Raw genomic sequence first — 12857 nt, 5'->3', positions numbered from 1 at the left:
TTTTAGTATCTCGTTAAGTTTGACCAATTTATAGATAAAAGATACCAATGTTTATAATATCAAATGAAAACCATTAGATCAATTATGAAATTTATTTTGAAATTTATTTTCATAACAAATTGATTTAGAGACATAAATGTGAATACTATTCACTAGAAACTTGGTCAAATATGAACCATTTTAACTGGCACGTATCCTATAGTTTGATTCTTTCTTGAACGGAGGAAGCATTTGTTTTGAAATACATTTATGGAAGATTGTTGGAATTTTTAAAATACATTTAGTAATTGAAAACTAGCTCAAAGCATATATACCCTACAAGACATACAGTAATGTCCATGAATTGATGCGCATGTTGCTCCTGGGCTCGTGGCCTCTCATATAAGCTGCCTCCACTTGTTGGTACTTCGGCCAAACACCAAGATACTACTGCTACACGTTTCAAGAAAAAAAACATACTAATCCTACATCGTATACAGGACAGGGCTTGTCGGCTACTCCTACACCGTATACATGCAGGGCCCCTGCCGGCTTGGGGGGCCCAGGGCGGCCGCCCCGCTCGCCCGCCCTCAGGGCCGGGCCTGAGTTCAGTGCTGCTGCATCAACTGAAACAAGTTGCACGGTGGAATAGTCATTTTAGTCCTATCACCTGAGCTTATTTTCTTCTTGAACTTTCAAAATGACTATTTCAGTCCTCAAACTTTACTTTTGTCTTAGTTTTTATTTAAAACTATCAAAATAACAGTTTCAGTCCTTGAACTTTGCATTACACTCAATTTCATATATGAACTATCAAAGAGCATTTCAGACCTAAAGCTTTTCTTTTTAACTCAACCTTGTCCCTTGAACTATGTGGAATGCCACCCCTGTAGCCCAAACAGTATAGTAAGAATTAACTGATAAGCTTGAAAGGAAATAAAGAAATATAGGGTCTTGCTTGGGGGCATGGCACATCAATATATTTATAGTCTATGAAGACAAAAAATCCAAAGAAAAAAAAGTGATGACAAAAAAGAATCCAAAGAAAGAAACATTTGAAAAAGAGTGGAGCGATGAAAGTAGTCCAAGTAAAAAAGATCCGATCTGAGCACGCATAGAGAGCTTAATTAATAATTATTATTAATAACTTATTTGGCTGGTGTTAAAGTCGGCTGATAAGCTGGTTGAAGTTGTTTTGTTGTGAGAGAAAAATACTGTAGATTAACTGATAAGTCGACTGATAAGTTCAAACGAACAGACCCGACGCAACTTATGGCGGGCACTTAGGATTCGGGCACGCGGCCCTACACTTATCAACGGTGTCGTAACACATCACTTTCGGCAGTAGAGTCAGGCAGCAGTAGCACACATGTTTACACTGTCTCGCTTGGCAGAAATTCAGCCCCACCTTGCTCACATCTACTCCTACTCCCAAGTGGCCAAGTGCGTAGCGTTAATGCTTGTAGCGTTCCTTGTAGTAGTTCCAACATTTGCAAGCTCCAGAGGACGACCTGCTACAGTTGATGTGTTCATCAGTACGAAGTAGGATAATATATACAAAAAATCTACAACGAATTCTGTGAAAAAAAGAGAGACAAAAATCTAAACTTACATTGGCCTACAGGCGTCAATAATGATGCTACGAGAATGATCATCATCACGCACGCAAAGCCACCACCCAAGTTCGTCGTATTCATGCTAGATCTTGATTCGATTTTAAGTAGTACTGCGTACTATGAGATAGGTTTTAAAGCAAGGCTATTGAATGGTTTATATACATGGAAAGATGGGTTTTTTCCGCACATATTTTGTAGAACGTGTTTTATTAAAAGAAAATATATTATAGCACGTGTTTTATTAAGAGGGAGAGTATATGGAAACACGCCGTCAGAATCATATTTGGTTTTATTTGCCGCGCATGGAGAACAAGTATGGGGAAAAAATATAGTACTAGATACGTGAAGGAAAATTTCGCTCGATCGGATGCTCCTTTTCCAATATTTATTGCTACCCCAGCCAGTGTTCTATGCACAGATCTATGGAAGCAGAACGCAACATGTATACTACCTCAGTCCCATAAAAAAATTATCATTTTTACTCCAGAGAAATAAATATTTTCAAATTTTAATTAAATATATAAAAATATTAATACTTTTGATATATAATTAGTATCATTAAACGTTCAATGTATTTTAATAATAAATTTATTTAAAGATACAAATGCAAGTCTCGTTAAACTTAAAAAAATCTGACCAATATAAACCTCATAACGATGCTTTTTATAGGTGGAAGGGATATGCCCATTAGCACAATAAATACTATCAGTATAACACACGACACAAAGGAGTGCGTACACAGGAATGCTAAGGGTAACCATTGGCACAATGGATGATTTAAACCGTTCGATATTTTTCATCCAAATAGCTTTGGAATTTTTTTTTTGTTTTTTAATATGTTTTGCTTGTTTTTCGTTATAAGGAGAAAGAGTTGTTCTTACGACTGTTGTAAATCGTATATGTACGGACTGAAATTAGAAAAGCGAGGGAAAAAATTCTAATCCTACTAAACTCTTATTACACTTTTGTCATACTTTATATACATGGACTCTACATTATAATGGACAATAATCATAGAATAAAAATAGTTCTACTTACATTATAACGTAGTGTTCTTCTACTAGCATCTATCGTATTCATCATGATCGAACCCTAGCACAGAAACATTTTTTATGACAAGGTTTTTTCGGTTGGCGGTTCATAAAAAGCAAGCACTATATAGAATTCAAAGTATAGGCCTATGGCTATGAACGGCCAGTAGAGACACATTTTTACTAGCGGTTAATTTAACCCTTTCTACTAATGGTTGGCTTAACCTACTGCCAGTCGAGATAAGAGTTTCAGTGGCGGTGGATTATGTCATCTGCTAGTGAAGTCGGTGCTAAAAAAAACAACTCCTGCCACCTCTTTCAAAGTGAAAATTTTGACTCGCGGTCGGCATGTCTCTTCCACACCCTCTTTCTTTCTTATTTATACCTCTCTCTCTCTCTCCAGCACTTTGGCCATGGGTGCCTTGGTTCTTCTCTGGACTTTTAGCAAAGGGAAGCGACCGCGGGAGCGCTCGCAGAGCGGTAGTGGTGGCAGCAGCAGTAGTTTGCATCGTGAGGTTCCCTTGTGCTCCAAGCCTCCCCCAATCTTATCCGCATCTGCACATTGTGGAAAGGTGTCGAGGTTTGTTGCCCACCTCCCTTCGCACCATCTGTTCCTTCTCCTCGACTGCCCTATGGTGGTGGGCCTTTTATGTTGAGGTGTGTATGGTGGGGGGGGGGGGGGGGGGGGGGCTCGAGCCCCATACAAACACTGAGCCTTGAAGCCTGGACTCCTAACCCCACACAAACTCCCAAATCGTCACACACATAGTCACCTAGGAAGATTCCCCTCTATTAGGCACACATGGCTTTCTCACACAAGTAGGGTGCCTGCTCCGATGCGAAGGAGAGAGCGGGGTACTTCTATAATTATGGCCTTTGGAGTTGATGGTGAGGCAATGCTGGTGTTGATGGTAGCACGTGACGTGGAGGCATCAATGGTGGTGGTCAATGGCGCAAAGACAGTCGATGAGGGGGCAAGTTGAAAGAGAAGAATTTGGATTGAATGATGTGTGGTCTTCCATATGTGCTATTGTTGGATATGCTACCAATCTTGACATCTATGTTGTATCGCTGAACTATTAACAGGATGTTGATGGTGGCAAGTGACGCATAGGCGTTTATGGTGGTGGTGACGATGGCAGCCAATGACATGGGGATGGGTGATGCAAGGGCACTGATGGTGGTGGTTGACGATGCATTGATATGTGATGGAATTAAAGTGGCTAGCACGACGTCAATCAAGGTTGCCTCGATCGCCACAGTGGTGGTGCTCCTTCTCGGCGTTACATGAACCTTGTGGCCCTTGCGGTGACACCGACAGAGGTACATTGTAATGACGAAGACTACTGCAAGGACAAAGGTGCTGACATCGAAGACAATACAAAGGTGGCAAGGTTTTTTGCTAGGCACCTCCCATAGCACCATCTTTCTCCCTTCTCCTTGACTGCCCTACGTCGATGGCATTGCTGATGAGGTGTGGCATGAATGCCCCTGTGCTGATTCTTGGTCCTTTTGTAGAGGTGAACAACCGGTTGTTCGGCAACACCGAAACAACCGTCTGCTGCAGTGCAATATCTAAGTGTTCCAATAGGATTAAACGCATGAATTTTGATCCATTGGATCACAAGACGATAACTAGGGGTGGATCCAACATTAGGGCTAGGGGACTTTTGGCCCCCACCCCATGCTACCCATGGAGCCCCTCTAAATTTGTAGCCATAGATGAAGAGGAGGAAGGAGAAATAAGAACAGAAAGAGGAGTGGGAGGAAGGAGAAGATGAGATTCCCTCCCACAAGACCTTCCCCTGTCCCTGCCGATAACCATATATATTGTCCTATTACCTTGTACAATAAGCTAACCATGTGTCATTTTGTGGAAAAGTCTATTTTACATCCTGAACTATCATAGTAACCTGATTTCTCTCCTCAAACTCTGTCCTAGATACCTTGTGCACACAAGTACTTTAGGCCAAATATTTCCCATGCAAGACCATCTTGCAAGCAACAACTAGAGGGGAGTTGTCCTACACATGGCGCAGTATTTTAAAGGGGCTCAATTTGTTAAAAGAAGGGATTATCTGGAGGATTGGTCGTAGCACAATGGTCAATATTTGGACGGATCCTTGGATTCCAAGGAATGATGGAAGGCATGTCATTGTTAGATTGATCTCTAATCCCAAACTGGGCCCAACGGCCCAGTTGGGCCTTTGATCCATGCCCTAATTGGGGGCGCCCAATCCACTATGGCTGGAGGGCCCCTGTCACACTGCACAATATATAGAGGTGGGGGCCGGCGGCTCTGAGTACGAGGTTGACCAAGCTATAGTTCCTCACCAAAATCCCTAATCTAATCTAGAGGGTGCGTAGCCAGTGACGGGAAGCCACTAGCCGCGCTGCCATAGGACTACGTCACTGGAGTCCACTGCCTTCGCCGATCTACCACCGCCAGACGGTGTCACCTACGACCACTACACCGACGCCCTCCGGCTTCACCGACTGCATGACGGACGCGAGCGGATCCTCCTCCAAGGGCACAGACGGTCAGCCCTTTTCCATCTTTTACTCTCCCTCTAGATCTAGTAGTCCAAAGTTCTAGGGTGTGTTCATCATGTTTATAGTAAGATGTACCCGCTAGATCTACAGCTAAGGTCCTATTCAATCTAACAATGGTACTAGAGCTAGGTCGTCTAAGGCTTTTAGATCTAGATCGGGTGAACGAAAAATGAATCGGGTTAATTCTAACACTAACGAAACCCTAACCCTAATAGGGTGAATGAAAGTAGTAAGAGAATAGAAAGGGGTCTCGGCACGCGAAGCCGAACCCTAACCCACGAAGAACTCGCTGGGGAAGATGAATAGTGACTCCAGTGAGTCAAACCCTAACCCTAACTTGACTTAACCCTAACCCTAATCCCCAATCGGATGAAATCTGAGAAGAACAGAGAAAAAATCCAAAAGGAGATGAAGAAAAGGAGAAGGGGAAGAGGGGAAAGGGCCTACCTCACCGTACACCACGCTGCCACCTCGCCAGCGCGCGGGAAGACGGCCGAGACATGCGAGCTCCGGCCAAGGGCGCCGCCGCTAGTCTGCTCGACAGCGGCGCACTCACCTGCATGGGGAGCGTGCACGCCGACGAAGGGGCCGGCAACGGCGCCATGTTCTCGCCCTTTTTTGCTCGGTCGCCGCTCGCTGCTGCTGCTGCACTGAGGAAGAAGGAGAGCGGCGAAGAGAAAGGAAGAGGAGGAAGGGGAGCCGGACTTGGTCTGGTGGCTGTCTTCCTCACCGACGCCGACAGCCACTGTGGCCGCCACTGCTGACGCCGGCTTGGCATGAGAGAGCAAAGAGAGAGAGGCAGAGAGTGAAGTGTGCGTTAGGGTTTTAGGACAGCAACACCGTCACCGTTTTTTGTTTGGCCGAAGAGTATGCGCAGCCGTCGATCTCCATCGACCGACCTGAATTGGGCCCAGGCGGGCAAGAGCGCTAGGCCACTTTCCTGGCCCAGGCCTAGGTTGCGGCCTAGGAAGGGGTTGCGGGCGCGCGTGTGAGCTGGGCCGGGCTGAATTAAGTCCGGGTCGAATGAACAGGAACTAATTGAGCCATTTTTTCTTTTTTCTAGAGAATTTAGTTTATTTCCTAGAAATAGATTAATGGCTCAAAAGAAAATAGTAAAGAGGAGTTTACCTATGGGTAAAAATTCATAAATTATGTGTAAGTTTCTGCTGCTAAAGAAATAGTTTATTCTCCAGTTACTTTGAACCAATGTGATATTTAATTGGAGAAAAGGAGATTTTGACATGATTATGATGTTGTTATTTTCTGACCAATGTTGTTAATAACAATATCATAATTTTAATGATTTTATGCATTATTTTTATTTCTGCCCAACGGTGATATAGATTTAATGTATAAACAGTTGTATGTTTTAATTTTGACCAACGTTGGAATCAAGGCATATAATTGTTGTTATTATTTATGTTCTCACTCTATATGAATTATGTTTTCAGATGGATACAACTTGATGGGTTGTATCAAAGAGATCCCCACTCTCAAAGGTGACAACTACATGGAGTGAAAGAAAAAGATTGACCTGACCTTCATCTTGGCTGAGGTGGACTGGGTAGTCACCTCACCATGTCTCACTGAGCCTGTGGCACCGGTGAGGGAGACAAACGAGGTTAATGCCGCTTGGGCAACTAGAGAGGGATTTTGAATCCCAAAAGATGTCCTATGACTTTGAGCATATGAAGTGGGTCATTGCCAACAAGAAATATTTGGCTGTGATAAAGAACACGATTGAGCCTGTAATTATGGGCTCAATCCTAGAGTGTGACACGGTCACCGAGTACCTTGATAGAATAAAGAGTCAGTTCACTGGCTCTTTAAAGACATATGCTACCTAGCTGATAAAGCAGCTGGTGATAGAGAAGTACTCTGAAAATGGTGGCATAAGAGAGCACATACTAAGGATGAGCAATTTGACATCCAAGCTAAAACCAATGGATCTGGCTCTCAAGGTCTTATCTATCTGATTTTTGCTTCCTTGCCAAAGGAATTTGACACTTTTGTTATCAACTATAACATACAGCCCGAGAAGTGGGACTTAGAGAGACTCATGGTTATGTGTGTGCAAGAGGAGAAGAGAATGAAAGTTACCAATGATGGCACTATCAATTATGTGAAAGACAACAAGAAAAAGAATAATAATGCTAACTCTCCCTCAAAGTCAAAGGGAAAGGGTCCCATGCTGCATCAGCCTTAGCAAAATAAGTTTACAGTAGAGAAAGACCAGTGTCTCTATTGCAAGAAGATGGGACATTATAAGAAAGATTGTCCCGATTACTTAAAGATGATAATGGCAAAGAAAGGTGAGAATATTATTACGTTCATAAATGAATCCCTTTATGTACAGTATTCAAAATCTACTTGGTGGATTGACTCAGGTGCAACTGTTCATGTCGCTAATTCCTTACAGGGATTCCGTTCGACAAGGACTACGCAAAGAAGAGAAAGACACGTTAAAATTGCAAATAGAGTTCGAGCAGATGTTGAAGCCGTTGGCGATCTTTCTCTAGAGCTTGCTGATGGCTTTACACTTTTACTTAGAGTTGTACTTTATGTTCCCTCTTTATAGAGAAACTTGATTAGTGTTTCATGCTTAGACAATGATGGATATGATTGCCATTTTAGAAATGGCAAATGTAAGATAACATTTAATAATGCATGTGTTGGTCTTGCTATCTTACAAAATGAGCTTTATTTGTTATCACTACATGATGATGTAAATGTTGTATGCGATGATAGGAACATTGCGTGCGACAATAAGAATGTATCCTTGTCTGCGGATGTAAACAGAAAATGAAAGAGAGCTCACGACGCGTCGTCAAAATTATGGCACTGTAGTTTAGGCCATATTTCGAGGGGGGAGAATAGAAAGACTAGTTAAGAATGATATTCTTCCTTCATTAGAGTTTTCAGATTTAGAACAATACAGAGAATGCATAAAAGGAAAGTATGTAAAGAAAATTAAGAAAGATGTCAAACGAAGTGTAGGAATTTTACAGATTATTCACATAGACATCTGTGGTCCGTTTCCTATAAAGAGTGTGGATGGTTATGATTTATTCATAATATTCACAAATGATTACTCCCGTTATGGTTACATTTATCCAATCAAAGAAAGAACAGAAGCATTGGATAAATTTAAGATATTTAAGACAGAAGTTGAAAACCAACACAATTTAAAGATTAAGATAGTCAGGTCCAACCGGAGGGGGGGGGGGGGTATTACGGTTGGCATACCCTATATGGCCAAGTTCCTAGACCTTTTGTAAGGTTCTTACAGGAGAATGGCATAGTAGCCTAGTATTCTACACTGGGCGAACCTCAGTAGAATGGAGCAGCTGAAAGACGCAATCGTACCCTGATGGATATGGTGCGCAGTATGATAAGTTACTCCACCTTACCGTTGAGCCTATGGATGGAGGCGTTAAAAACTGTCATTCATATTCTCAATAGAGTACCAAGTAAGTCAGTGCCCAAAACACCGTATAAGTTGTGGATAGAAAGAGTATCCTCACTAAACCACTTATATATGTGTGGAAGTCCTGCTAAGGCTAAAGTATTTAACCCAAATATTGAGAAGCTAGATCCCAAAATAGTAAGTTGCTATTTTATTGGCTATCTAGAAAAGTCAAAAGGTTTTCGTTTCTACTATCCAGACAGACATACAAAGTTTGTGGAAACGAGACACACAGTCTTCCTAGAGGATGAAATGATGAGGGGGAGCATGGTAGCTCAAGAAATTGACCTTGAAGAGAAGCGGGTGTATGCACCTACTCCGATGATTTATGAGCCATTTTTCTCACTATCTGCTGTTGCTGCACCGATAGTTCAAGATACTATGGTGCCAGCACCTGTTGTTATTCTGCCCGTGGCAACAATGAATGACGATGAGGAACCTGTTCTTTAGGATCCTGTAGAACCTATTGCCACATATGAGGGGGAGCAACAACAGCCTCAAACAGAAGATGTGCCAAATGTGGAGGCCCCTAGAAGGTCTCAAAGAGTTAGAAAATCAACTATTCCTGCTGACTATGAAGTATACAACACTAAGAAATTTCAAATAGAGGATGATCCCACCTCATTTGAAGAAGCCATGAGAAGTGATCATTCATCAAAGTGACTTGAGGCTATGGAAGATGAAATGAAATCTATGAATGCCAATAAAGTTTATGATTTGAAAATAATTTCTAAAGGAGCCAAAATAGTAGGTTGTAAATGGGTCTATAAAACAAAACTTGACTCTTAAGGAAATATAGAGAGATATAAAACGCGACTTGTGGCAAAAGGCTTTATGCAAAGAGAAAGGATTGATTACAATGAGACCTTTTCTCCAGTCTCATGTAAGGATTCCTTCAGAATCATAATGGCATTAGTGGCACATTACGATTTAGAATTACATCAGATGGATGTAAAGACGACATTTCTCAACAGGAACTTAGAGGAAAATATTTACATGGCACAACCAAAAGGTTTTGTTATGGAAGGAAAAGAATGAATGGGATGCCGCCTAAAGAAATCCATTTATGAATTAAAACAAGCTTCAAGATAGTGGTACTTGAAGTTTGATCAGATAATAAGGAATTTTGGGTTTAAAGAGAATGTAGAGGACAATTGTGTCTATGCAAAGTTTAAGAATGGGAAGTTTATCTTTCTTGTCATGTATGTGGATGATATCTTACTTGCTAGTAGTGATGTCAGTCTATTACGGGAGACAAAGAAGTTTTTGTCCTCAAAATTTGATATGAAAGATCTTGGTGAAGCTTCATTCATTCTAGGGATCAAGATTCACCGAGATAAAAGTAAAGAGGTATTAGGACTGTCACAAAAGATATACATAGAAAAGATCTTAAAGAAATTCAGTATACACAAATATAGTCCCTCACCTGCTCCTATAGTCAAGGGCGACAGATATAGGGATTTTCAATGCTCCAGGAATCAGTATGAGATCGATCAAATGAAAACGGTTCTATATGCTTCAGCTGTCGGAAGCTTGCAATATGCTCAAGTATGTATGCGCCTTGACTTGGCTTTTGTTACTGGGTTACTTGGCAGATTCCAGAGCAATCCTGGAACAGAACACTAGAAATTAGTAAAGAAAATCTTGCGTTATTTGCAAGAAACGAAAAACCTTATGATGATGTATAGAAGATCAGATTCACTCCATATAGTGGGATATTCAGATTCTGATTATGCGGGAGATGATAGAAAATCCACGTCTGGATACGTATTTACTCTCGCAGGGGGAGCTATTTCATGGAAAAGCTCAAAGCAAACCGTCACTACATCATCCATAATATATACCGAGTTTGCAGCGTGTTATGAGGCAACGGAGCAGGTGAACTGGCTAAAGAAGTTTATACCCGGTTTGAAGGTGGTTGACGACATCTATAGACCACTTAAGTTATACTGCGATAATAATCTGGCACTACAGTATGCTCACAACAATAAGTCAAGTGGTGCTACCAAACACATTGACATAAAGTATTATGTAGTGAAAGATAAAGTCCGGGATCATGTCATAAGTCTTGAGCATATAAGTACCGAAAAGATGCTCGCGGATCCGCTTACAAAAGGCTTACCACCCAACATGTTCAGAGAACATGTAGCCGACATGGGTTTAAGGGAAAGCCTATAATTCCTGGACAAAAGAAGACCCAAAGTTAAGTATCTATTTCAGAACAGAGTGGTGTGTTGTAGTTGTTAAATCTATCGGTAATTGACCGTGACGATGAAACATGCTCTATGCGCTAATCTATAATGGAATGAACAAAAGTAAATGATATGAAATTGAAAGATAGTAGGAGATCAAGGGGGAGATTGTTAGATTGATCTCTAATCTCAAACTGGGCCCAACGGCCCAGTTGGGCCTTTGATCTGCGCACTGATCGGGGACGCCCAACCCACTATGGCTGGAGGGCCCCTGTCACACTGCGCAATATATAGAGGTGGGAGCCGGTGGCTCTGAGTACGAGGTTGACCGAGCTACAGTTCTCACCGAAATCCCTAATCCGATCTAGAGGGTGCGCAGCCAGTGACCGGAAGTCACCAGCCGCGCCGCCACCGGATTGCGTCACCGGACTCCACTACCTTCGCCGATGTACCACCACCGGACGGTGTCACCTACGACCACTACACCGACGCCCTCTGGCTTCACCGACTTTATGGCGGACGCGAGCGGATCCTCCTCCAAGGGCACAGACGGTCAGCCCTTTTTCATCTTTTCCTCTCCCTCTAGATCAAGTAGTCCAAAGTTCTAGGGTGTGTTCATCATGCTTATAGTAAGATGTACCCGCTAAGGTCCTATTCAATCTAACAGTCATCACTCCCCAAAGAGGTTCACCACTCCAAAGGTTACAGACCCCATCAATCTAGTGACTGGTTTGTGGGATGAACGACAACTGGTAAGAGAGAATTTTTGGGAAGAGGATGCAAATATTATCCTAGCGATGCTGTTATTCAAGGGCATGGATGACTGGCCAGCATGGCACCCTGATCCCAACGGTTTTTACTCAGTCAAGTCTGCCTGTGCCCTGTGAACTAGAGTTCGGGAAAATAAAAATCGTGCAGATGCATCAACTTCCAAATCTAAGACTGCCAGTTTTGAATGGAAGAAAATATGGAGAATGAATGTTGCAAATAAGGTGAAAGTTTTTGTCTGGCAATTGTCACACAACTCACTATAGGTCAAACAAAACATCATGAGGCGAGGAATCGAGTTGGATACTATGTGCCCCATGTGCCATAGATTTGATGAAGATGTTGATCATCTCTTTATTAAATGTAAGAATACGCGTCTGGTGTTGGCTGCTTCTAAACCTGGAGGAGGTTAGGCTTTGTGTGGTTCCACTGAAATTTGGAGGTTGAAGGGATATGCTGGACAAGATTTGGAGCCTCCCTGAAGACGTGCAACAAAAGATTATCTTACTTCTTTGGTGTTGGTGGTTAGCCAGGAATAAAACCAATAATGGAGAAAGAAGTAAGATCCCTCAAGAAGTGGTCAGTGATGTGATTTTTCTTATGAATGCTGGGAACCTTGCCCACAATAGTAAGAAACAACTCAGGAGGCAACAAGTGAGATAAAACTGGAAGGCGCCACCTGAAGATTATTACAAAAATCAATTGTGATGTTGCGTTCATTCCTGAGGCCTACAAAGGAGGATGGGGCTTCATTATTTGTGATCATCTTGGCCGGGGTGTTGTGGCGGCAGCACGAGCCTCTGTTGAGTTCCCAACATGCTGAGGCCTTGGCCTGCTTGAAGGGTTTGGAGCAAGCTACAACAATGGGAATGGAGAATGTAATATTGGAGACAGATGTTACCATTGTTGCCAATGGAATTGGGGGGGGGGGGGGGGGGGGGGGGGGGGGGATTACTTAGATAGATCGGTTCTAAGTACTTTGTTTAGAGAGATTGGAGCAAACTTCTTTGGCGATTTTTGTTAGCTGTTCTATCTCTCAGTGCCCAAGGAATGTAATTCAGTAGCACATTCATTTGCACCCCGGGTATGAAGTATGAACTATAATGCTAGTTCTTTGTTCTGGATGGACCAGACCATGTAGCTCTTCTTGTGTACGGTGATTTGTATGGACACTGTGTGTAATAGAAGTCTTCTTCCAAAAAAAAAACTCTAAATCAGACTCTCAATACGTTTGAATTATCTCCCTGTCTTG

This window comes from Miscanthus floridulus, chromosome 2 (assembly GCF_019320115.1).
Source record: "Miscanthus floridulus cultivar M001 chromosome 2, ASM1932011v1, whole genome shotgun sequence".
Lineage (NCBI taxonomy): Eukaryota > Viridiplantae > Streptophyta > Magnoliopsida > Poales > Poaceae > Miscanthus > Miscanthus floridulus.
This window is presented reverse-complemented; position numbering follows the sequence as displayed.